We start from the raw sequence: 24,782 nt of genomic DNA on the forward strand, positions 1-24,782 counted from the left end.
AATTAATAATGAATCTTTGATGAACCAAGTGGTTATGGTTGTAGTTCGAACTCATTGATAAAGAAGGCTGCTACTAGCTCCTGATTACTTGTGCTCATGGGCATGTATCCTGCCTGGTATAGCTTTGAATCTATGAGCTTCTCCCTAGTCTGAGTGCCAGTCTGTTTGTGCTTTCTTGACAACTCAGGCTGGCCCAAACAGCCTGGCACTTAGGCTCACCTCTCCCATGAGTGAATGTCACTGTTTGAAACATATCGTCTCTATGTAAACATGCAAACTGTCATCATGCTTTACTGTGACACACCGCCCCCTGCTGTTAAATGCTGTCATTGTGTGTGTGTGTGTGTGTGTGTGTGTGTGTGTGTGTGTGTGTGTGTGTGTGTGTGTGTGTGTGTGTGTGTGTGTGTGTGTGTGTGTGTGTGTGTGTGTGTGTGTGTGTGTGTGTGTGTGTGTGTGTGTGTGGGGGGGTACAGGGAGAACAGAGAGGGGGGTGTTATCATCCATCCCCTGTCCTCCTGTTTTCCTGCAGTGGGTGTCTCGACTCACCTCTCTCTCTCTGTCTCTCCTTCTCTCACTTTGCTCGCTCTCATTCGCCGTCCTGTGCAGTCTAGACTTGTGAGTTGGCTTCCTTGTCATCGCCTCAAGTCATTTTAAAACCCAACTCTTATTTTGTCATTCATCCCTGAAACCTGACGTTGAACTTCACCAGACGAGAGAAGAGTTAACTAGAGCCATACGTTATATCGGGAGATAGTCCTGAGAATGACTGGTTATTGTCTTGGAATAGCGTCTCGCTGAGGTATTGCAGACCTAATTTTTTCCATTGTAATCAAAACAAACTGTGGGAGCGTCCAAACGAACCAGCATCTGCAAAGAGCCTCAGACCTGTTGCACCTCACATATCAGATCTGCCGTTTTTCACAAATGATGATGGGTCTATGCATTTGCTGTTCAGTTTGTGAAAGCTCTGGTTATCACCTTGGTCAAGACGAACATCTTCGAATCCAATGACCGCAGCAATCTACCATATACAAAGCATCCAAGACTTCTACCTTCCCCTTTCCAGGTTTTGAAACACCCAATTATTTTCCTCATATGGTGAAGTTTGGCTAAGGAACTGCTTTTTCTTCTCAATATCCATGTCAACAACTAACGACATGCTGTGCATGCATTACCAGGAGGAACCACAATGGACAATTGCTATGTGTTATTCTGCTGTTGTCTGACTTTTATCTGTTCTCTTTCTCTCCTGCTCCTCCTGCCGTTTCTCTCGCCTCTCTTCTACCCATGAAGCTTTCTCTCAAGCTGGTAAGCATGACCGTAACACTGCATGACCGTAGTGGCGTGAACCGCATTCTGAGCGTCGCGTGCACGTCCACCTAGCACCACGACGTGGTTGAGAAGTCTTGTGTGGCCGCTGTTTGTTAGCGTTTGGTTCCTGTCGTCCGTTGTCTTTAATTTATTTGAGTCATTTTGTTGTGACATGAGGATGGATTTTGCCAATGCAGACCCGTGTTGTTGTCTCCTAATTTTTGTTTTTGTGTATATTATTATTGTTTGTTGTGCCTCTCCCCACTGTGCCTGTGTGCTCTGTGCAGATCACACTCAATTCCCACGTCCGGAATCTTATTGAGGTGATCAGAATTACAGTTCATGTTTTGTTTGTCCGTCAGACCTGGGTTTTCGAATACTATTTGAAATCGTTGAAGTCGTTTTCTCTTAGTTTCATCGCAACAGACAAGCTCAGTCAAGTATTTTGAAAGGATTTCAAATAGTATTTGAACTTAGGTCTGTCAGTCTGTCTGTCTGCTAGTTCCATCCCCTTTGATTTGTCCTCATACTCGTTAGATGCAAAGATGGACGATTCCAATAGATGCATCATAATCATGGCTGATATCAAAGATATAGGGTAGATACTGTAAAATCAAAGATGTGATACATGCTGATTTTGATAAATAGTAATTAGCAGTGTTCTTAGTATGCACTTTGCAAGCCTCTAAAGATTATGTTTTTCAGCCTTCGCTGCCAAGCTCAGAGTGGTTCTGATGTAGAAATTAATGGCCCAAAAAGAGCTCAACTAAAATGTCCAGACGATGCCGAGCCTTCCAGGAATACCAAGTATTTTCCACTGAAATTCAGAACAGATGGGAACAAATGAAATTGAGCTTTTTTTTTGTCTCAGTCAGGTAGAAACTCAGAGATCCTATTACATTACTAGAGGGGCTATGTCATAAACCCTCAACGTTCCGGAATGGGGTGAAAATGGCATCCATATTGGTCAGAGAGAAATAATCAAAACCATTCTTATTTGAATGAATGGCAGTAGAGGCATAATCCTGGAAAATAAAAGTAAGGCATATATCAGTAATTGTGTACTAGAATTATTGTCAACCTAAAATATTGTCATATAATATAACAGGTTTTATACCAATTGTATGTATAAAATATATGTAAACAGGCCATAAATATCTGAATTTTGGTTTTCAATATCAGTACTTGTTGCATTTACAACTTGTCAAAGTCTTATCGTCAACTGATTTCAGCCAATGTACTGTATTGGCTGTGGGTTGACCACATTGTTTGAATGGAATGTTGGCATATTGGCTGTTTAATTTGGAAACATTTATGGAATCATTCCTCTCAAAGATCAATTCTGTAAATGCATTATTTTACACAATATCCTATCACAGCACTGGCAAACCATGGTTGACCAAAATGGCAGATTTTTTGTCCCATCATTAGAAGTATCATGTCCATTCTAATATTATACGTCCTAATTCTATGTAGAAACTAACCTCTTCCCAAGGCTCAATTGCTGCAGAGAGAGAGAGAGAGTTGGTGGTGGAGGAGATTAGGTAGAATCTTATTTCAAATTCCATCTAGGGCAGTCTTCAAGGCCTCTGCATCAGACTTCTACATTGGAGCCCTGTGGGAATTTTGATTTGATAAATCATAAACTACAGAATCCACTGCCTCAAAATAATTGCGGTAAATCTCCTTAGTCAACCCCAATAACATAAGCCACGTGATGATCATTAGTTCATTACTTTGTGTGTAGTAGTAATTATTGAGTGGTCAACATTGACAAATGCATGTCAAACAAATCATTTGGCAAGAGATTAGAAAGGATCGAGATCAGTTGACCAGTGGTTAAATGTAATCAAGTAGATATGCAAATTTATATCTGAGTGTGAAATGTATGTTGAACAGGTAAGTTTCTGGGTAAAGATACACAACATGACCAAAAGTATGTGGACACCTACTTGTCGAACACCTCATTCCAAAGTCAATGGCGTTAATATGGAGTTGGTCCCCCCTTGCTGTAATAACAGCCTCCACTCTTCTGAGAAGGCTTTCCACTAGATGTTGGAACATGCTGCGGGGGACTTGCTTCCATTCAGCCACAAGAGCATTAGTGAGGTCGGGCACTTATGTTTGGCGATTAGGCCTGGCTCGCAGTCGGTGTTCCAATTCATCCCAAAGGTGTTCGATGGGGTTGAGGTCAAGGCTCTGTGCAGGCCAGTCAAGTTCTTCCACACCGATCTTGACAAACCATTTCTATATGGAGCTTGCTTTGTGCACAGGGGCATTCCCCAAACTTTTACCACAAAGTTGGAAGCACAGAATCATCTAGAATGTCACTGTATGCTGTAGCATTAAGATTTGCCTTCACTGGAACCAAGGGGCCTTGCCCGAACCATGAAAAACTGCCCCAGAGCATTATTCCTCCTCACCAATCTTTACACTTTGCACTATGCATTGGGGCAGGTAGCATTCTCCTGGCATACGCCAAACCCAGATGGTGAAGCGTGATTCATCACTCCAGAGAACGTTTCCACTGCTCCAGAGTCCAATGGCGGCTAGCTTTACCACTATAGCTGACGCTTGGCATTAGGTTTGTGTGCGGCTGCAACAGTTCTTGTGCTGACATTGCCTCCAGAGGCAGTTTGGAACTCAGGAATGAGTGTTGCAACCGAGGACAGACGATTTTATGGGCTACGCGCTTCAGCACTCGGTGGTCCCGTTCTGTGGGCTTGTGTGGCCTACCACTTCGCAGCTGAGCCGGTGTTGCTCCTTGACGTTTCCACTTCACAATAACATAACTTACAGATGACTGGGGCAGCTCTAGCAGGGCAGACATTTGATGAACTGACTTGTTGGAAAGGTGGCATCCGATGACGGTGCCACATTGACAGTCACTGAAGTCTTCAGTAAGGCCATTCTACTGCCAATGTTTCTCTATGGCGATTGCATGGCTGTGTGCTCGGTTTTATACACCTGTCAGCAACGGGCGTGGCTGCAATAACTGAATCCACTAATTTGAAGGGGTGTCCACATAATTTTGTATATATTGTGTCTCACCTGTATAGCACCTTGTCTCATGAAATAATTATCGCCTGTGTGGAATATTTTGTTTTTACATCAATCAACAGCAAGCAGGCTGTTCTTTATTCTAGTGATCAACCATTTGTATAAATCATGTAAGTATGAATTTGAGCATGAACCAGATAATGTTGCATGTTCACTGGATGGTAAAGTGTTGCACGCAGTGCAGCTAGATGAGGTAAGGAAAGTCATCGCCATGGTAGCCTGGCCTGCTGCTGTGTTTATATTGGCTTTCTCACCAGTAAACCCCAGTGACCTCTGACCCTTGACCACTGGTGAAGTAGGACATTGACCTTTGTCCCTTTTATGATACAAGTATTGTTGTCTGAGCCTTAACATATCCAGTCCAAGCACATGATCAGATAAATACCATGAATACTATGGCTAGTCAAAGAAGCCAATCTGAAAGCAATATATAAATGTGAGGAAAGCAACAATGAATCCCATTTGAATTGCTAACAATACAATGACAATTAATGTATAATTATCCATTGTATTGTATTGCTGTACAGTGATTTGTGACACAATAATTGCCTGTGTAAGTAAGAAATATGACCAAATAGTACCACCAAGTGGTGTATCTATGAACTGCAGTATATAGTGGAGCAGGCCCAATTGAACACAGAAAACAGACAGAATGACTCATCATCAGCGATGAGTCATCAGAGACGATCGATATTTATTCTATCCAGGAAGCTCCTTCATTAGGAAATGCGATCCTCTGCCCTTAAATGGCCCCACAGTTTCCATTTCAGATACACTACCTCCTTTTACGCTTCTCTCTTGGCAGTTATGGTGATACTGAAATATGAACACCGAAAATGTGATTTAACTGGATATGAAGTAATGTGATGCATCCTAATATCTTTTCAGGCTTGGGACTGAATAGGTTAAAGGTGCTTGAATGGCTCACAAGTACACAGAGAAACCCCCTAAGGATTCTAAAGCACCTGAATGATTCTGGTGTTACATAGAGATACTGAACATCTGAGAGGGGTGTTAGAATATGTTATACTGTATATTCATCCGTTTAGAGACACGATATAGAATGCTCCTGAAACTCACTTTGTCCACAACTTTTCTTCCTCTCTTCCACTATCTCTCTCTCTTTTTCATTTTTGTATTTATCTCTCTCCATAAGGGCTCTGGACCAGAGGACTTCAGCCACCTGCCCCCAGAGCAGAGAAGAAAGAAGCTTCAGGCCAAGATAGACGACTTAAACAAGGACATCCAGAAAGAGATGGACCAGAAGTAAGTGTGTGTGTGTGTGTGTGTGTGTGTGTGTGTGTGTGTGTGTGTGTGTGTGTGTGTGTGTGTGTGTGTGTGTGTGTGTGTGTGTGTGTGTGTGTGTGTGTGTGTGTGTGTGTGTGTGTGTGTGTGTGTGTGTGTGTGTGTGTGTGTGTGTGTGCGTGCGTGCGTGCGTATCTGCAACATAAGCCTCAGCCATATTTGTATGGAAATTATGTCCTAACTCCTCCATAAAAGCTCCCCCATGTCTTTACTGTCAGTCAGACTTTTTATGGACCAAACTTTGGCCAGTAAAACTTTGGGACGGATATTAATACTCAGGGGTAGATTTAGGGGAAATGTGGTTGTCTTGATCAGCTTTAGACTAGGCTATCTATTTGTCGGAGTATTCAGGTGTCACTCTCTCTTCCTCTGTCCATCAGAGATGCCCTAACTAAGATGAAGGGGGTGTATGAGAAGAACCCTCAGATGGGTGACCCTGCCAGTGTGGACCCCCGCCTAGTAGAGTTGGCAATGAACATTGAGAAACTGCAGTCCGAGGTGCAGAAATTCGAGGTGAGTCATGAGTAACCCTCTCAAACTATCCCAGATAGGAATGTACTGTATTTCTAGATGCTGGAGGTACTCAGTGTTGTTAGTAGCATAGTTATCTTGTTTGGCTTTGCTAAGGCAGTACCTCATTAGATCAAACAGTAAAGTGCTCCAGAGTCCTGACTTCTCCTCTTCCTTATTTGGAAATGATGCACTGCCTTGGCGGCCTCTATTTGTTCTGGCTTGGTGTAATAGAGAAAGGAGCCTTAGTAAGAAGGCTATATCTGACTCTGGACTGCACTGCACTAGCAAATCTCATCTCACAATCCTAACGTAAGCGTGTGTGTGTGCGGTGTGTACCAGGGATGGCTAGCTGAGGTGGAGGGGAGGTTACCATCGAAGAGCGATCCTCCCAGGAGACAGAGTGGTCTGTACGAGACACAGAACAGCAACAGCAGCACGGTTGCCAACAACTGTGCACAGGACAGAGAGAGGTACAGTAAACACACACACACACACACTCCATTACTCAACACTTTGTAGTTTGTCACTGTAATGTTGTGTTGTGAGGTTGCTATAGTTACTGTGTGTGTGTGTGTTGGTCCTTGAGCAGCCCGGATGGCAGTTACACAGAGGAGCAGAGTTCAGAGACTCAGGTCAAGGTGGCCATAGCCAACACTCCAGAGTTTGATGATGAGTTTGACGACGGGGATGAGGAGACGCTGCCCACTATCGGCACCTGTAAAGCCATCTACCAATTTGAAGGTAATACACCTTTAACAGGTAATACACCAATCAGAGACAACAACACGGGTAATGTGGGCTTGAACATCTATTTGACTATTTGAGAGATATGCAACAATAACACCCTTCCACCTTGTTTTGACACTTTACTGCCTTTCTCTCTCTCCCCCCCTCCTTCTCACTTTCTCTCTTTCTATTTCCACCTATTTTCCTCCTCCTCCCCTCCACTAGGTCATAATGAGGGGACTATATCAGTGACAGAGGGAGAGCTGTTGTATGTGATAGAGGAGGATAAAGGTGATGGCTGGACACGCGTCCGCAGAAACGAAGAGGAGGAAGGCTACGTGCCCACGTCTTATGTCGAGGTCCTTTTGGAAACAAACGCCAAAGGTGCTATGACGTACATTTAACTGAAGGGATTTTCTTTTGTGGCCGAGGGCATTTTTTTTTTTAGTTTTCAGGGGGAAGGGGGGGGGGGGGGCTCGGGGAGTCGAGTACACTCCTCCCACTCTCTTCCACTCTGAATGATGGACCAACCAGAAGTCTCCATGTGCTTCTGTCATGATTACCATGTAGCTGAGACCGGTCCCATGCACTGTGGTGTTGTATGTGATGGGAATCTCAATGCATTTGGGAGACAGAATAGTTTTAAAAGAGGTATTGGCTGTTTTTGGTGTAGGGCGAAGTTATCCCTAGACACTGATCTTGGGTCGTTTTTTTACATTTCCCACAATAATGGTTAAGATCATGATTGGGGGTGGGGAAGCTGTTCCTAGATCTGTACCAAGGGGGAAACTTGACCCTGGAGCGTTCTTTTCCCACTGGTTCTGAGATAATTCTCTCCTCATTACCTCTTGTTTGCCAGGAGAACTTTCTGTCGTTACTTCCAGTCAACTCGATGGGAATCAGGGCCGGTTGTACGGACGATATCAATGAGTGCTGTTGTCTTTTTTGTTCTTGACATGCTTGCAGTCATTTTTCCCCCAAAATCTTCTTATCACCTGACAAAGGTGTATTTTATCATATAGAAACTGGCCTCAAAGGTAGACTAGAGTTGTGGTCAGGATGAAAACCAAAAGGCAAAATGTAAGTGTGTGTGTGTTTGACTACAAATGTTGATGGTCTTAACCACCGAATCATATTCCCACAGAGGCCAGTATCGAGGTGATATTTGGAGAGAACAAAATATTATAATACACTTTTTTTAGGTTAAACCACGGGACCGTGTGTGTGGGGAAAAAACTGCTTGCTGTCCCCAGTAGTAAAGCATGCTAGATTGTACAATGTAGAAATATGCAAATTATTATTTGATTCTGCTGTAAAAAAAAAACACAAAAAAACATATGCAATCATATTTTTTTTGTACTGTGACAAATGAATGTACCGAATCACAATGCTTCACCCCCATACATAGGACTGCATTCTGTAGCTCAGGAGGCTATTATAGCGCTCAGTGAATATCAACTCCTCTATCCTGGATTGTCTCACTCCTCTACTGTTAAAGATGCACGAATGTCACAGACTAAAAGGTCCAAGGAAGGGGCTATTTTTTAATCTTCTGGGCCTTTATTTTCCAGAACGGTTGTAGAGGAATTCAGGATTGAGAATGAGCTGTACCATTATTCTCTCCCTCATTCTCGGTGAGAACATTGTGAGAACAGATTTTTTGTTGTTGTGTGGCTGATTGTAACATCGGTGCTTGGTTGCCAGATCATGCATGGGTTTTGACTAGCACCTCGGTGCAGATGAGTCCATTTGAGAAGCATGGTCTGTGCTACAGTATGGTGTTGAAACTGTTTCATGCCACTAAAACATCCAGCCATTTCCCTTTTAAAGATTACTGAAGTGTGCAAACGTAGGGCCAAAAGGCATGCTGGAAGAGACTCCAACTTTGTTGTCAAATCTCAAAAAGCTCAACAAATATGCTTCCGCAACTCTTTCTCCTATACCGGTGAAAGTAATCCCGTCTCTGACAGTGCTATTAACACAACCATTTCATCACCCTGCTAAAATGGGGGTCCAAATGAAATGTGAGGCATGTTATGGTGGTAGTCATTTTCTCCCCCCCCCCCTTTTTTTACGTAACATGTTTTGGTGCATGTTACAAGCTTAAGTGTCTCTTTTTCGTTTTTGTGAATGATAGATTCACACCAGACTTAACATTTAGAAACAGTATCATAGAAAATATGACTTTTAAGGTACAGCAACTGATATTAACGCCAGAGAACAGTATTATTTCCTTTCAAAGGCAATTGCAAAGAGTAGTTCTTCTTCCACCTCATTTAGTATGTGAACTATATTTTCTTTCTCTGAGATCTCTCTCTCTAACGTGTTCTTTTTTTTTCTTCATTTTTTGTTTGTTTGTTGTTTTTTTTTCTTTCAAATTGCAGATTCCTAAAAGTGTGAGAGGCTGGCTCAGAAATGGCAGGGCAAGCAGCCTCGGAGACAGAGCAACCACATTCACGTTCCTTTTATTGTCATAGAGTCAGAAAGAGAGAGAGACATAACCGAGACAAAAACGGGAGATCGATAATGATGCATCTCAAATTCCAACCCGATACATACGTAGAGTTCTCTTCTTTTGCAACAGTTTCTGACCAGAAGCAACAATAATAAGCATCACAATTTTGCACCCGTAAATCTTTTAATAGTCCATTACACATTTATAATTTTGCTTCCGTTGTCGCTGCAAAGCTTCGCTTCTCGATGTACTAACTCAGCTTCCGCAACCCGGCGTTATCATGGCGGCTGTTAGCTCTCTCGCCTCAAATCCCAACCCGCTCCCATGCCACCCCTCCCCAAACCCCTTCCTCAAGCACGGCAGGGTGTGGTCAGAGACAAGACCAGCTCCCCCTCATGGAAGGGGGGAAGAAGCAACACAATCTCCCCCCACAAACCCGCTTGCTTACACCCCACCCATACCATCTCACCTGACCAGACCATCAGACAGGAAGGCTGGAGAGGAAGCCAAACCGTGTCCCTCCAGTCCACCCTTGCATTCAAACCAATCAGGTGGATACAGTTGCCGTATCTCTCTCTCTCCCTCATTGACTCAGAGCCATCATCATAGAAGGAACCGTCCAGATTCAGCATCACTTGGAGAGCCGTGGAGTACCCATGGAAACAACGCAGTCATTCCACTCTCTCAGACCGCAGCTCCATATTTTGCAGGTTTCAAATGGACTAAAACATGGACCGATTGGTCATCTTACTGTATGTGTGTATGAAAAAGCTTCATTTATGGTGTTTGTCAGTATCATGTGCATCCTCCATACATGACTGGGGAGGGGACAGGACTAGGAGCTCCAGGACCGAGAGGGGTTGGGGTGGGAAAGGGGACAGGTTCACTTTACTTCATCTCACCTGCACTCTCTCCCTACCATACTATCATGTGTTGTTACTGGCATCCACTCAAAGTGGTGGAAAAAGTATCCAATTGTAATACTTGAGTAAAAGTAAAGATACCTTAATAGAAAATTACTAGATTAAAAGTTAAAGTCACCCAGTAAAATATTACTTGAGTAAAAGTATATAAGCATTTGGTTTTAAATATACTTAAGTATCTAAAGTAAATGTCATTGCTAAAATATACTTACGTATCAAAATTAAAAGTACAAAGGATTTCACATTCCTTATATTAAGCAAACTAGGAGGCACTATTTTCTTGTTTTTTAAATTAACAGATAGCCAGGGGCACACTCCAACACTCAGGCAGCACTCAAACAAATATCAAACGAAACATTCTTGTTTAATGAGTCCACCAGATCAGAAGCAGTAAGGATGACCAGGGATGGTCTCTTGATAAGTGAGTGAATTGCAACATTTTTACTGTCCTGCTAAGTATTCAAAATGTAACGAGTACTTTTGGGTGTCAGGTAAAATGTATGGAGTAAAAAGTACACTATTTTCTTTAGGAGTGTAGTGAAGTACAATTTGTCCCCAAAAAATGAATAGTAATCCCAAAAAATGACTTAAGTAGTACTTAATAAAAATATTTTTAATTTGAAGTACTATACACCACTGATCTCGTCTGCTCCTCTCTCTGGCCACACCCCTCCCCTCCTCAAACCCCTCCACCGCAGGTGGCAGATGCTGGTCATTGGCTGCGTTGATGGCCATGTCACAGCTTAGGATGGGGCTCCTCTCGGGCAGTGCGTGCAGTATGCATGCATGCCCTGTCTCCTCTTTGACTCGCCACCCTACAGCTCGGCTCCGGGGGGAGGGGGGGGGTTGCCTATGCCGCTTTTTATTTCAGTTAACTCACATTGCCTGTTACACTTCTTAACCTGTTTGTCACCTTTTGGGTTCTGTGCCTGGGGATCCTCTACTAGCGCTTCCGTATTTTGTTTTGTTGTTGTTTGACTGTTCCTCGTCTCTGAAAGCATGTTCACCTACCTGTGTTTTTTTTAACAGTGAGTGTGTGCTCTCCCTCACAGTAACCCCCTCCTGCTCAAAATCTCAGCTAAGAAAGTTTTGGATTCCCGAAACTTCTGTTTCTGAATTATTTTATGCATACAGTACATGGTTATAAAATGTCATTTGTCAATTTGTTATACTGTATGTAATGTTGTTTGCTGACATTGTACATGTTTGAGAAGTGTGTCGAAGACAAGTGGTCGTTAGCTTCCACTAGCCTCATCCTGTGGATACATACTGTGCTGTGTAACGTCTCCACTGTATATCCTACCCAACAGACAGAATGTCCCCGGAAGAAAACTTGAGGATTAGTGAAATGTCTCATGTAATTTGCATGGTCCACTTACTACTGTATATGGAAGTATTGTAATACTGTGATCCACACACACACTTTCTTTCCCACAAGGTTGTGTGCGACTGAATATGAGACGAGACAGACTTCATTTTGGGCCTTAACTAGTTTAATCCATAGACTTATATAGACATCACATCATTGTATCTGTCCCATTATGGCATCTGTGAGGGCATGGACAGCCCATTGAGGCCATCTCCATTTTGAAGTAGTCAATTTTCTTCTACCATGAGTTGGCAAACAAACTGAAAGGGTGCATATTGCCAGCTGGAGTGTGTATGAACAGGTTTAAAGCCAAGGTTGGCAATTTACTGCCACCTGCAGTTCAGGAATGTTTGCTCATGCGTATACTTCATTGGCTGATCCCTCCTGGTGACCTGGATGGAATTATGTGATCCTTCCTTAACCCATAGGAAGTCCCACCCAGTTGACTACTTCAAAATGGTAAAAGTCCTCAATGGCACTGCCCATGATAAAATGGGCTTTTAGGCACAAAAGTCCTCCATCTCTGTCTATGGATTTATCCTACCACTTAGTGTAAAGACAGATGTCATTCTATTATCTGTGGTATGTTGAATAGGTCAAGACATCTCTTGTTTTATTTTTTATAAAGGTTTGGGGGGGGGGTTATTTTGTACGTGACAGTCAAGGTAGATTACCCATAACATCTACAGAGATGATGATGTCCACAGTTTCCCTCTCTCAAAGGCACATACATTTTTTATTTTGTTCATTTGATTTATCATTATTTTTTACCAATTTTGGGTCGATGAGATTGTAGCTTTTTATTGTGTAGCTAGTTGTTTCTTTAGCTGGAAAACTGTTGCACCTGAACTACAAACCACCTATAATGATGAAACCAGTTGTTTGATCTGCCTGAAGTCACTGCAGACGAAGTAATGAATAACAAATATTTGTTTTGTCTAATGAAGCCGTTAGTGATGGCACCCTATTCCCTATTTCGTGCACTACTTTGACCAGGCTCAAGAGTGTCTTGAAACTTTTCTTTATTACAATATTACTACTCAAGCAACATTTCAAAGGGCAGCAACTGAAATTGTATCAATGCAAACCGTGTATATTATCATTAGAACAACAAACGAACAGTGATCCATCATCATTTGGAGTCCCCGTTACTTGTCATAATATAAAAGCAGCGCAAATCTATAAGTTATTTGGCCGAGAATCAGGTCAGGTCTCCTTTTGCTATTCCCATCCGTCCATCTCTTATTTTGATTATTGTGGATGTTGATTTGGCAGTTGTTTTGTTTGTGAGAAGTGAAAAGTGAAAAGGCAAAACTGATTCCCATGCAGACCGTCAGAAGGTGCATATCTGTAGTGCGCCGACAGACAGATAGAGCCACTCAGAAGCGAGCCAGTATAGAGGGGAATCTGCTCATCTCCTCTCCTGCTAATACTGGACTCGGATCATCCTAGACCTTCAGCCTGGCCCCAGTGCACCTGTACAGAAGAAATGGCTTGTTGGAATTAGAGAGAATATATATATAAATATATAAATAAATATTGATTCAACTAAGACAAAAAAAATGAAATAAACAGTCTATTTTTAAGGTTTTAACGATTAAAAGGACCTACCGTTACTTTTTTTTCTCTCTCGCTTTGCTAAGACTTTGTTTTATTGTTTTTGTTTTGTAAAGTCTGCCAAATGGTGTTTCGCACTTTTCTGTTGTTTGTGTTCCATTTGGTATATGCTTGCATTTCAGAGCACTGAATACTTTGTATTGTGTTAACTGTGCCAATTAAATACATGTTGAAAATAACTGGTCTTCGCTGTTGTCCGGAGAACAACACTGCCACATTGTGCAAGGACAATTTGAGGGGGGAAATTCCATTATCCATCATTTGTGGAACTTCTGATGCTCTCCAAGTCTAAGACTGGCGTTCGTTCTGCTGTCAAATAGCCCCACAAATGCTCCTCTTTCCATCATGTTTGGAAATGCTGATGGTCCCTGACTGTCTACCTTTTGTTTTAGCGATTTTTAGCAGGCTAATTTTGACACTTTGTCATTTCTGCCCAGTTTAGTCATTCAAGTCAGTTTTTTCCAAGAACAAACAACCTGGGTTAGAGGTTAAAATGGAATAAACTTGACTAGAACTGAATACAATTTTGACAATACCAGGTGAATCACCTGAGAATGGGGAGGGTGTTCGCTTACCTCAGCGAGGTCCAGTATAACCACAGGTTGCACAAGTCCACGATCCACCGCAGATTTAAACTCAAGTCACACACTGTCCACTGGGGGAGAACCGGGAAGGTGGGAAAGGCGAGGAACGTGTTGGTCAGAAGAAAAGTAAAACTATTGACAGTGAAATCGTCAGATGACTGGCATATTACTTGCCTGGTATCATCACCTGTTGTAGTGAAACCATCTCGGAAAAAAACAGAACCCTACCAGTGAGAAAGATTAGATAACCAGTACATGCAGTATAAAGACTTGCGTACAATAACATTGATTTATAAAGCCCTTTTACATCAGTTGTCGGGCACACTTTAAAATACTTGCGTATCAGTGAAGATAAACATTAGAGAAAGAGGAGAAAGAGGAGATGACAACAATGCCGTTACACAAATGGAGCATCCATACACCTACTACATGAAGTAGCAGCAGTTCAGAGCGAGAAAAAAACAAGACTACAAGCAAGAAACCGATAGAGTTGAAGGAGTCGCTGTTCAGGCCTCTGACTGTACCTCAACCTGCCAGCGGTCTAAGCACAGGCCCCAGTCTCTCCAGGGTGAAGTAGGGATGGTTGGACAACTTTGGGTTGGAGAGGCTCTGTCTTGGGGCTTGCCTAAACATCAGACTGTTTTCATGGTTACTCCATGGATTTTCTGTCTGACTGAAGTCGCACTAAAAAAGACAGTCTCTACAAGACAGAATGTGGAATAAAATGGTATTTACACTTACTTTTCCGGTTGTACATACTGCTGGTCCTTTTGGCAGTAGGAGTTGGAGATATCCACTGGAAAGTGTTGCTAGGTTCTGTCGCTTGTATTTTCATTCTCTTGGCCCATTGAACATGACGCGCAATATGTAAACAATAGTAGAATGTAACTGAATGTAGTATGAGTCGTTATATTTGAGGTGATACACGTGTCTGTTATGATGAGTTGTAGTGTCGTCCAATAATCACTATTGCGGCATTCTAGACCTCAGCTGAATCTGGTAATGGCTGTTGAACAAGTTGAGGAGACTAAATTACTTGGTGTTACCTTAGATTGTAAACTGTCATGGTCAAAACATAAAGATTCAATGGTTGTAAAGATTTAGGAGAGGTCTGTCTGTAATAAAGAGATGCTCTGCTTTTTTGACACCACACTCCAAAAAGCAAGTCCTGCAGGCTCTAGTTTAGTCTTCTCTTGATTATTGTCCAGCTGTGTGGTTGAGAGCTGCAAGGAAAGACCTAGTTAAGCTGCAGCTGGCCCAGAACAAAGCGGAACGTCTTTCTCTTCATTGTAGTCAGAGGGCTTTTATACAGCTGAAGTCGGAAGTTTACATACACCTTAGCCAAATACATTTCACAATTACTGACATTTAATCCTAGTAAAAATTCCCTGTTTTAGGTCAGTTAGAATCACCACTTTATTTTAAGAATGTGAAATGTCAGAATAATAGTAGCGAGACTGATTTATTTAATCTTTTATTTCTTTCATCACATTCCCAGTGGGTCAGAAGTTTACATACACTCAATTAGTATTCGGTAGCATTGCCAATAACTTGGGTCAAACGTTTCTATAGGTTTGAAGTCAGGGCTTTGTGATGTCCACTCCAATACATTGACTTTGTTGTCCTTATTAAGCCATTTTGCTACAACTTTGGAAGTATGCTTGGGGTCATTGTCCATTTGGAAGACCCATTTGCAACCAAGCTTTAACTTCCTGACTGATGTCTTGAGATGTTGCTTCAATACATCCACATACTTTTCCTACCTCATGATGCCATCTATTTTGTGAAGTGCACCAGTCCCTCCTGCAGCAAAGCACCCCCCACAACATGATGCTGCCACCCCCGTGCTTCACAGTTGGGATGGTGTTCTTCAGCTTGCAAGCCTCCCTCTTTTTCCTCCAAACATAACGATGGTCATTATGGCCAAACAGTTCTATTTTTGTTTCATCAGACCAGAGGATATTTCTCCAAAAAGTACAATCTTTGTCCCCATGTGCAGTTGCAAACCGTAGTCTGGCTTTTTATGACTGTTTTGGAGCAGCGGCTTCTTCCCTGCTGAGCGGCCTTTCAGGTTACGTCGATGTAGGACTCGTTTTACTGTGGATATGTATACCTTTGTACCGGTTTACTCCAGCATCTTCACAAGGTCCTTTGCTGTTGTTCTGGTATTGATTTGCACTTTTTGCACCAAAGCACGTTCATCTCTTGGAGATAGAGCGTGTCTCCTTCCTGAGCGGTATAACGGCTGCGTGGTCCCATGGTGTTTATACTTGCTTACTATTGTTTGTACAGATGAACATGGTACCATCAGGCATTTGGAAATTGCTCCCAAAGATGAACCAGACTTGTGGATGTCTACAAAAAAAATTCTGAGGTCTTGTCTGATATATTTGGATTTTCCCATGATGTCAAGCAAAGAGGCACTGAGATTGAAGGTAGGCCTTGAAATACATCCACAAGGACTCTCCAATTGACACAAATGATGTCAAATAGCCTATCAGAAGCTTCTAAAGCCATGACATAATTTTCATAATTTTCATAATTTTCCAAGCGGTTTAAAGGCACAGTCAACTTCTTACCCACTGGAATTGTGATAAGTGAAATAATCTGTCTGTAAACATTTGTTGGAAAAATTACTTGTGTCATGCACAAAGTAGACGTCCTAACTGACTTGTCAAAACTATAGTTTGTTAACAAGAAATTTGTGGAGTGGTTGAAAAATGAGTTATAATGACTTCAACCTTAGTGTATGTAAACTTCCGACTTCAACTGTAAATACTATGCATGCCAGTCTCTCTTGGCTAAGAGTTGAAGAGCGACTGACTGCATCACTTCTTATTTATAAGAAACATTAATGTGTTGAAAATCCCAAATTGTTTACACACTTACCCCACCAGACATGCCACCAGGGCCACCAGTCTTTTCACAGTCCCTAAATCCAGAATAAATGCAAGAAAGCGTACAGTTTTATATCGAGCCATTATTGCATGGAACTCCATTCCATCTCATATTTCTCAAATAAACAGCAAACCAGGTTTAAACAAAAGATAAAGCAACACCTCTCCCCTATTTGACCTAGATAGTTGCTGTATGTATTTATATGTGTGCCTTAAAAAATGTATGCAGTTCTGTCCTTGTCTATTAATGTTATTTCTGTATTATGTAATGTTTCATGTTTTGTGTGGACCACAGGAAGAGTAGCTGCTGCTTTTGCTATGAGGATCCTAATAAAATACAAAATGTACAAAAAAATACCAGTTAGTTGAATATTACATTTTACAATCGAGGTATAGACATAATTACCTCATATACCAACGTCTCATGTGTAACGCTTCATACTATACACATCATTGCTATCAGCTGACAGAGGCTGGAGGGGAGAAAACCGCAGCGAACTACTACCAAACAACATTGTTAGTCTTCGAAACAAGGGCGAAAGTAGGTAGACAACGAACAAATCAGACACCTAGTTGTTTCATAGCGTATCGTTTTGTTTTAAAACGATCTGGCTTCAATTCGAAAATATTTAGTTGACTTCCGGGATTGAAGAAACGTGGTATCTATAACTCAATGTCATTGGCCCACACTAAAAATATGTAAATAAAATACACTGCATTCTGGGAAGGTTATATTAAATCAACGAATAAAACGTATATAACCACTGATTTGGATGTTAGAAAATATAACACGTATGGGGACATAATACGTTTTACTGTTATTGTATATTTACCCAAAATGTCAGATTCAATTTCACCAACCGTGAACGAGAAGTTGATGTTCTAGTAGTGGATTATATGCCGATGATTTCCACATACGTTGTTGTGTTGTATGAAAGGAGAGAAGGTTAGCACTCCCCTTGACAAGGATGGAAGAGGCCCTAGTGGCCTTCAACACACATATGGTTAAGGCATTGCCACTTACTTCGTGGCATCTTCAACCAAGTTTTTAATTGAAACCTTGTAATTAATTTAATTCTCACAGAAATATGTACTTCACACACACACAAAAAGACACGATAAGAATTATGAATCATTATGCTTACTGGGACTGTTATTTCATTGGCTGCTTTTGGTTTGAAGAATTAACCATTTGCATTAATATTCACAAAATGAAGTTGCTACTCATGCCCCAAAACATAAGAAAACAGATAACAAACAGCACATGACAATGTACTGAGTGCCTCCTACTGGCCCTCCAACACCACTTCCAGCAGCATCTGGTCTCCCATCCAGGAATTGACCAGTACCAACCCTGCTTAGCTTCAGAAACAAGCCAACGGTGGTATGCAGGGTGGTAGTCAGGGTGGTTTGCTCCTGGCCAATGACCAGAAGAGACCAGAAGAGGGCAGTCATGTTCTACCAAAGACAGAACAAGATAAATTCCTGCCTCAAACCATATCCCTCATAAAGGTATGCCTGGCCAGCGGGTGAAGTGTCTGTAATAAAGATTGCTAAAATATTTGTCTATGTCTCTGTGTAAGACATCAGGGCCCTCTGCCCAGACCACAGACCACAGCAGGACACCTCGGTGTGTGTGTGTGTGTCTGTGGCTCCTGCGTCAGGCAGGCAGACTGGTGAGATAGGTATTGCAGCAGTGTATGACTGGGTTTCTCTACTGCTCTAGCTCTATCTAATATGTGCACCCTGCTGAAACCAGTATCAAACCTTTGTCATCAATGACTTTGATACGATTTTGATGTTGTAGCCAGCAGGCCTGGAGGCGGGTAGTAGCCTGGACTGAACTGAGAGAGTTCCGGGCTACTGAGATATTAAAGTCTGTGCCAGTATAGAGGTGAACAAGTTCTTTAGGCTTTGTTATATTAGGTTTTTGTCATGTTCAATTTCAGCTCTAGAGGAAGACGTGAGGGGCCCGTAACTCTAACACCCTGCACCGCAGAGCTCAACCGTGTTGTGTGTCATCAGTTCCAGTCCCTCCTCAGTAATTCTCGATCATGGGGAGCCCTTTTTCACAGCCAAGACTGTTTGCATGATTTCCATTGAAATGAGTATGTGAGCACTTCATGAGAACCGAATGAAAGGAAACGCAGTCAAAACACAGACAGCATCGGTGAAGAGTCAGGAGTCAAGAGTCCCTGGACCACTGACAACAAACCCCACGCTGTCAGGTCGGCTTGCCTTTGACACAATTACAAATGTGGATAGACACAAGTATCCACATTATTATTTTATTTTTAAACCCACTTCAAATCCATGGTGTTTGTTCTATTTGTTTTTGTTTTTGCTTTGTTTTCATTCAATTAGTGAAAGAACGGCAATTTTTTAACCATCTGTACTTCATGGTAAAAAAAAAAAGGGGGGGGGATTCATTTTGAAAAGCAGGGGGTGAAAAGGGATGATGTGAGAGTAAAACGTAGGTCAGCAGCAGCTGGGTCTGTTGGTCGATCGGTCCTCTTCTCCATCTGGAATAAATATGTCGTCACCGCCGCTCTGCTCCGCTCCACGCAGCTAGCTGAGGCTGAACTGAGCGCTGAGGTACTCCTTGAACCAGGGCTGTCTGCAGCCCAGTGGAGCTCCATGGCTTATTCAGTGCTGTGCTGGTCCCAACAAAAAGCCCCAAACGCTGTCCAACTCCCCTGCATCAACATCATGACCATGGTCAACTGCCAGTTGGCTTTAAGACCTTTACATGGTCAACAACAGTCTATTAAAAAAGGTTATTGGTGATAAGGCCTACAATATTAACTATTAAAAAGGTTATTGGGGATTAGGTCTACAAGGTTACAGAGAAGCAGTATAGAATAATAGAATAATTATTGAGATGAATTATATCTGCCTCCCCTTGCATCCATTTGTAGATAGATAGACCTATAGTATGTGTGTGGACAATACATGAACACACCATTTTAGGGCTTTCACAGCTACAGTAGCCTAGCTGGTGGTTCGTAAGCCATCTCTTGATGATGTTATCCATTTACAATGCAGGCTTGCCTATGTTTTATGACCTAAAGTTTAGGAGCAACTTTTCACTTTCCTGCAGGCACTGAGCAGTCACTCCGCTGACTAGCCTATAATTTTGCCTCTCTCATTTGCTGGGTGCTTATTAGTAGGGGAAGGAAAGGTGGAAGCAGAGTTGACCTGGGGAGACGGAGACTGAGATATTTATTCTCTCTCTCTCTCTCTCTCTCTCTCTCGAATGATCGAATGAACTTTGCGGGTGTAAAGAGTAGAGTTTCCTGTATTTTCACATGAATAGGATACATGGGTTCATGTTTGGTTGCACAGCCTAGCTAAGCAACGCCAGCTCCTTGTCTGAACAGTTTCCTCATAGTTGTTCTACTTCACAAAAACATTTCTGTATAGATTCACTGGAAGTTCATTGATAAACCTTTGAAAAATCCTGTCTTAAGAGAGAGAGAGGGAAAGACTTGCAGAGGTGCAGTGTTAGAATTTGGTGATCTGATTTTGTCCAGCTATACTGAACAAATATACAAACGCAACATGCAAAGTGTTGGTCCCATGTTTCATGAGCTGAAATAAAAGATCCCAGAAACGTTCCGTATTGTTTACATGCCTGTTAGTAAGAATTTCTCTTTTGCTAAAATAATCCATCCACTCTACATTGAGCACAGGTGTCTCTACATCCACTCTACATTGAAAAGGCCACTCTACATTGAGCACAGGTGTCTCAAGTTTTGCAGACTGCCAGAATGGCCACCAAAGCTGTTGCCAGAGAATTGAATGTTCATATCTCTACCATAAGCCTCCTTCTACGTCATTTTAGGGAATTTGGCAGTATGTCCAACCGGCCTCACTAGTCCCCAGTCCACCTGGCCGTGCTGCTGCTCCAGTTTCAACTGTACTGCCTTATTATTATTCGACCATGCTGGTCATTTATGAACATTTGAACATCTTGGCCATGTTCTGTTATAATCTCCACCCGGCACAGCCAGAAGAGGACTGGCCACCCCACATATGCTCTCTCTAATTCTCTCTTTCTTTCTCTCTCTCGGAGGACCTGAGCCCTAGGACCATGCCTCAGGACTACCTGACATGATGACTTCTTGCTGTCCCCAGTCCACCTGACCGTGCTGCTGCTCCAGTTTCAACTGTTCTGCCTTATTATTATTCGACCATGCTGGTCATTTATGAACATTTGAACATCTTGGCCATGTTCTGTTATAATCTCCACCCGGCACAGCCAGAAGAGGACTGGCCACACCACATAGCCTGGTTCCTCTCTAGGTTTTGGCCTTTCTAGGGAGTTTTTCCTAGCCACCGTGCTTCTACACCTGCATTGCTTGCTGTTTGGGGTTTTAGGCTGGGTTTCTGTACAGCACTTTGAGATATCAGCTGATGTACGAAGGGCTATATAAATCAATTGGATTTGATTTGATTTTGGCCTGGGGGGATTTACTTGGCTCATTGCACTCTAGCGGCTCCTTGTGGCAGGCTGGGCGCCTGCAGGCTAACTCTAGTTGTCAGTTGAACGGTGTTTCCTCCGACACATTGGTGCAGCTGGCTTCCGGGTTAAGCGGGCGGATGTTAGGGAGTGTGGTTTGGCGGGTCATGTTTCGGAGGACGCATGACTCAACCTTCGCCTCTCTCGAGGCCGTTGGGGAGTTGTAGCGATGAGGTAAGATCGTAATTGAAGTTGGGAGAAAAAATGGGGTAAAATAATAAAATACAAAAATAAACATTCTGTTAAAGTAATGAAATACCAAGAATATAACTGGTTTTGTTTGTTTCTTAAATGTGCTGAGAATGTTTCATAGCCAACCAACTTTCCTGCACCATTCCCAGAAAGTTGTGGGAAAGTTGTACGCAAAATAACCATAGGACAACCACGTTCTCACCAAGCTCTAAGAAACATATGGTTCTCGGGGTGTTATGTGCTAGCAGTGGAGAGCTATGTCCTGCCAAGAAATGTGCTTATTTCCTGAGAAACATCTGGAAATGCTAAGAAAAATATATTGATGAAAAAATAGAAAAGGGTACAATGTAAAAATTATTTATTTTGATTTAATTCTTCTCAAAAATCACCTCTTGCTGGGCCAAAGATCAGCAGCTGGCATTTGGCTTGTGAGAGGGGTAAGATTATTGACTGAAAGTGACCATGGGGTTATAGCCCAGACAGACTGATCCAAGAGAACTGATGCCAACTCATCCCCTCTCCTTTTCTTTCTTGATTACTTTTTATTTTCTAGTCTCCTTTCTCCTAGTCTTGTAATCATTACCCAGCTAACACATTTGGTTCCTTGTAAGTTGTGGGAATGTATGTTTTTTGGTTTCACAATGATTGTGGGAACAGAGCCATATATTTCCTGAGTGGTGAAAATGACTGTTTTTTAAACATTCTGAGAACAAAAGTGAAAATTTTGTCTGTTCTGGGAAAGTTTTACTTTGGTTCCTTTAATGTTTTCCTGGAAGGTTTAATTAACACTCTGAGAACTGGAAATTATAAGTTATTTGAATTTTTAAAAATAACTTTAAAACTTTCACTGAATCCCTCCCTGGTAGCGCAGTGGTCTAAGGCACTGCATCGCCGTGCTAGCTGTGCCACCAGAGATTCTGAGTTTGAGTCCAGGCTCTGTCGAAGCTTTACCATTGAATGCTTACCAACAGTGCAGTTTTAAGAAAAATAATAGTGAAGAAAAAAATAAAAAAATTAACTGAAGTTAAAAATAAAAGAGCAACAATAAAATAACAATAATGAGGCTATATACAGGGGGTACTGGTACAGAGTCAATGTGTGGGGGTAAAGGTTAGTTGAGGTAATTAAGGTCATATGTACATGTAGGTAGGGGTAAAGTGATTATGTGTAGACAGTAGATAATAAACAACGAGTAGCAGGGCCCCCCTTTTTTTACGCTGTTCAATGCAAATAGTCCGTGTAGCCATTTGATTAGCTGTTCAACAGTCTTATGGCTTGGGGATAGAAGCTGTTAATTAAGAAGCCTTTTGGACCTAGACTTGTAGCTCCAGTACTGCTTGAGAGAACAGTCTATGACTAGTATGGCTGGAGTCACAGCCTGGTATAGAGGTCCTGGATGGCAGGAAGCTTGGCCCCAGTGATGTACTGGGCCATACGCACTATACCCTCTGTAGCGCCTTGCGGTTTGAGAGGATCTGAGGACCCATGTCAAGTATTTTTAGTCTCCTGAGGGGGAATAGGCATTGTCGTGCCCTATTCACGACTGTCTTGCTGTGTTTGGACCATGTTAGTTTGTTGGGGATGTGGACACCAAGGGACTTGAAGCTCTCAACCTTGCTCCACTACAGCACCATTGATGAGAATGTGGGCATGCTCTGCCTTCCTTTTCCTGTAGTCCACAATCATCCCCTTCATCTTGATCACGTTGAAGGAGAGATTGTTTTCCCTGCAACACACTTCCAGGTCTCTGACCTCCTCCCTATAGGCTGTCTCATCGTTGTTGGTGATCAGGCCTACCACCATTGGAGTTGTGCTTGGCCACACAGTCATGGATGAACAGGGAGCATAGGAGTGAACTAAGCACGCATCCCTGAGGGACCTCCATGTTGAGGATCAGCATGGCAGATCTGATGTTACTTACCCGTACCACCTTGATGAAGTCGGTGATTGATGTGGTATTCTCCCCAATGCCATTGGATGAGTCCAGGAATATATTCCAGTCTGTGCTAGCAATACTGTCCTGTAATTTAGCATCTGCGTCACCTGACCACTTCCTTATTGAGCGAGACACTGGTATTCCCTGCTTTAGTTTTTACTTGTAAGCAGGAATTAGGAGGATATAATTATGTTCAGATTTTTTTCCCTTTTTTGCACATAGAAATGAGGTAAAATGGATTTAAGTTTCCCTGCATTAAAGTCCCTGGCCGCTAGGACTTGGGCTCTGGATGAGTATTCTCTTATTGCTTTTTACAACTCGTTGGGTGCGATTTTAGTGCCAGCATTGGTTTGTGGTGGTAAATAGACAGCTACAAAAAATATAGATGAAAACTCTCTTGGTAAATAGCGCTAAACAGCTTATCATGAGATACTCTACCTCAGATGTGCAAAACCTTGACACTTCCTTAATATTTGATTACGTTTTTGACAAATAGACACCTTGTCTTACCAGAGGCAGCTGTTCTGTCTTTCTGATGCATGGAAAAAGCAGCCAACTGTATATTTTCCACGTTGTCTTTCAGCCACGACTAGGTGAACCATAAGATATTACCGTTTTTAACGTCCCTTTGGTAGGATAATCTTGAACAGAACTCACCCAGTTTATTCTCCAATGATTGCTCGTTGGCCAATAGGACAGATGGTAAACCTTTGTCCAGTTCGAGGTGAATAATCACTGTTCTGATATCCAGAAGCTCTTTTCGGTCATAAGAGATGGTGGCAGAAACATTATGTACAAAAAATGTTAGAAACAACACGACAAAACACACAAAATAGCACAATTGGTTAGGAGCCCGCTAAAAGGCAGCCTTCTCCCCCGGCGCCATTCTCATATAAAGTATTTTAGGAAACTTTCTGTTAAAGTAATGAAATACATTTTTTTTTGTCAAGTTCCTTAAATGTACTGAGAATATACCAAAGCCAAGTAACCATTCCCAGAAAGGTGCAGGAAGGTTGTATGCAAAATATCCGTAGGACAACCACATTCTCACCAAGCTCTAAGAAACATATGGTTCTCAGAACATTATGTGCTAGCTGGGTAAGTAGTGTTTTGTAATTATGGATTTCCCATGGTCCTATTACAATTAATACGTTCTCTATCAGGCCAAACATGGGCTGGCTAACTATTTTGAGTCTGGGGTTGCATTCAAGCCATCGAACTGTTTTGTTTTGTGCAATGTAATGATACTTATTGAATAGAAGGAAATGTAATTTGTCTCAATCAAATCAGTGTAATATGTCATGATTTGACTTACAACGTTAATCTGAAGACTGTTATTTATCTAATCAACTAAATATGTTTAATTGTTACC

The 24,782-nt window shown here is 42.1% G+C and overlaps 2 long non-coding RNA genes, 1 other non-coding gene and 1 pseudogene across 4 annotated transcripts in view; 2 read left to right on the top strand and 2 right to left on the bottom strand.

The window, feature by feature from the left end:
• LOC124007197 overlaps nt 1–13,458 on the top strand; it is a 79,973-nt pseudogene extending 66,515 nt beyond the window's left edge. The window contains exons 11-17 of the transcript XR_006833885.1: nt 1,294–1,308; nt 5,528–5,637; nt 6,057–6,189; nt 6,529–6,659; nt 6,779–6,930; nt 7,141–7,299; nt 9,300–13,458. The product of XR_006833885.1 is annotated as a formin-binding protein 1-like (transcript). The remainder of the gene's footprint in view (nt 1–1,293; nt 1,309–5,527; nt 5,638–6,056; nt 6,190–6,528; nt 6,660–6,778; nt 6,931–7,140; nt 7,300–9,299) is intronic.
• Nucleotides 12,996–14,966, bottom strand: LOC124007198. Its single transcript, XR_006833886.1, has 3 exons — nt 14,605–14,966; nt 13,855–14,500; nt 12,996–13,138 (listed from the first exon to the last, which is right to left on the bottom strand). It is a non-coding gene; the product is annotated as an uncharacterized LOC124007198 (long non-coding RNA).
• Nucleotides 14,967–15,068: 102 nt separating this feature from the next.
• Nucleotides 15,069–17,404, bottom strand: LOC124006659. The gene is made up of 3 exons (XR_006833815.1): nt 17,167–17,404; nt 16,753–16,795; nt 15,069–15,086 (listed from the first exon to the last, which is right to left on the bottom strand). It is a non-coding gene; the product is annotated as an uncharacterized LOC124006659 (long non-coding RNA).
• A 280-nt stretch (nt 17,405–17,684) lies between these two features.
• LOC124007596 lies at nt 17,685–17,812 on the top strand. Its single transcript, XR_006833975.1, has one exon. It is a non-coding gene; the product is annotated as a U6atac minor spliceosomal RNA (small nuclear RNA).
• Nucleotides 17,813–24,782: the final 6,970 nt, after the last annotated feature.

Source organism: Oncorhynchus gorbuscha, linkage group LG20 (genome assembly GCF_021184085.1).
Source record: "Oncorhynchus gorbuscha isolate QuinsamMale2020 ecotype Even-year linkage group LG20, OgorEven_v1.0, whole genome shotgun sequence".
Classification (NCBI taxonomy): Eukaryota; Metazoa; Chordata; class Actinopteri; order Salmoniformes; family Salmonidae; genus Oncorhynchus; species Oncorhynchus gorbuscha.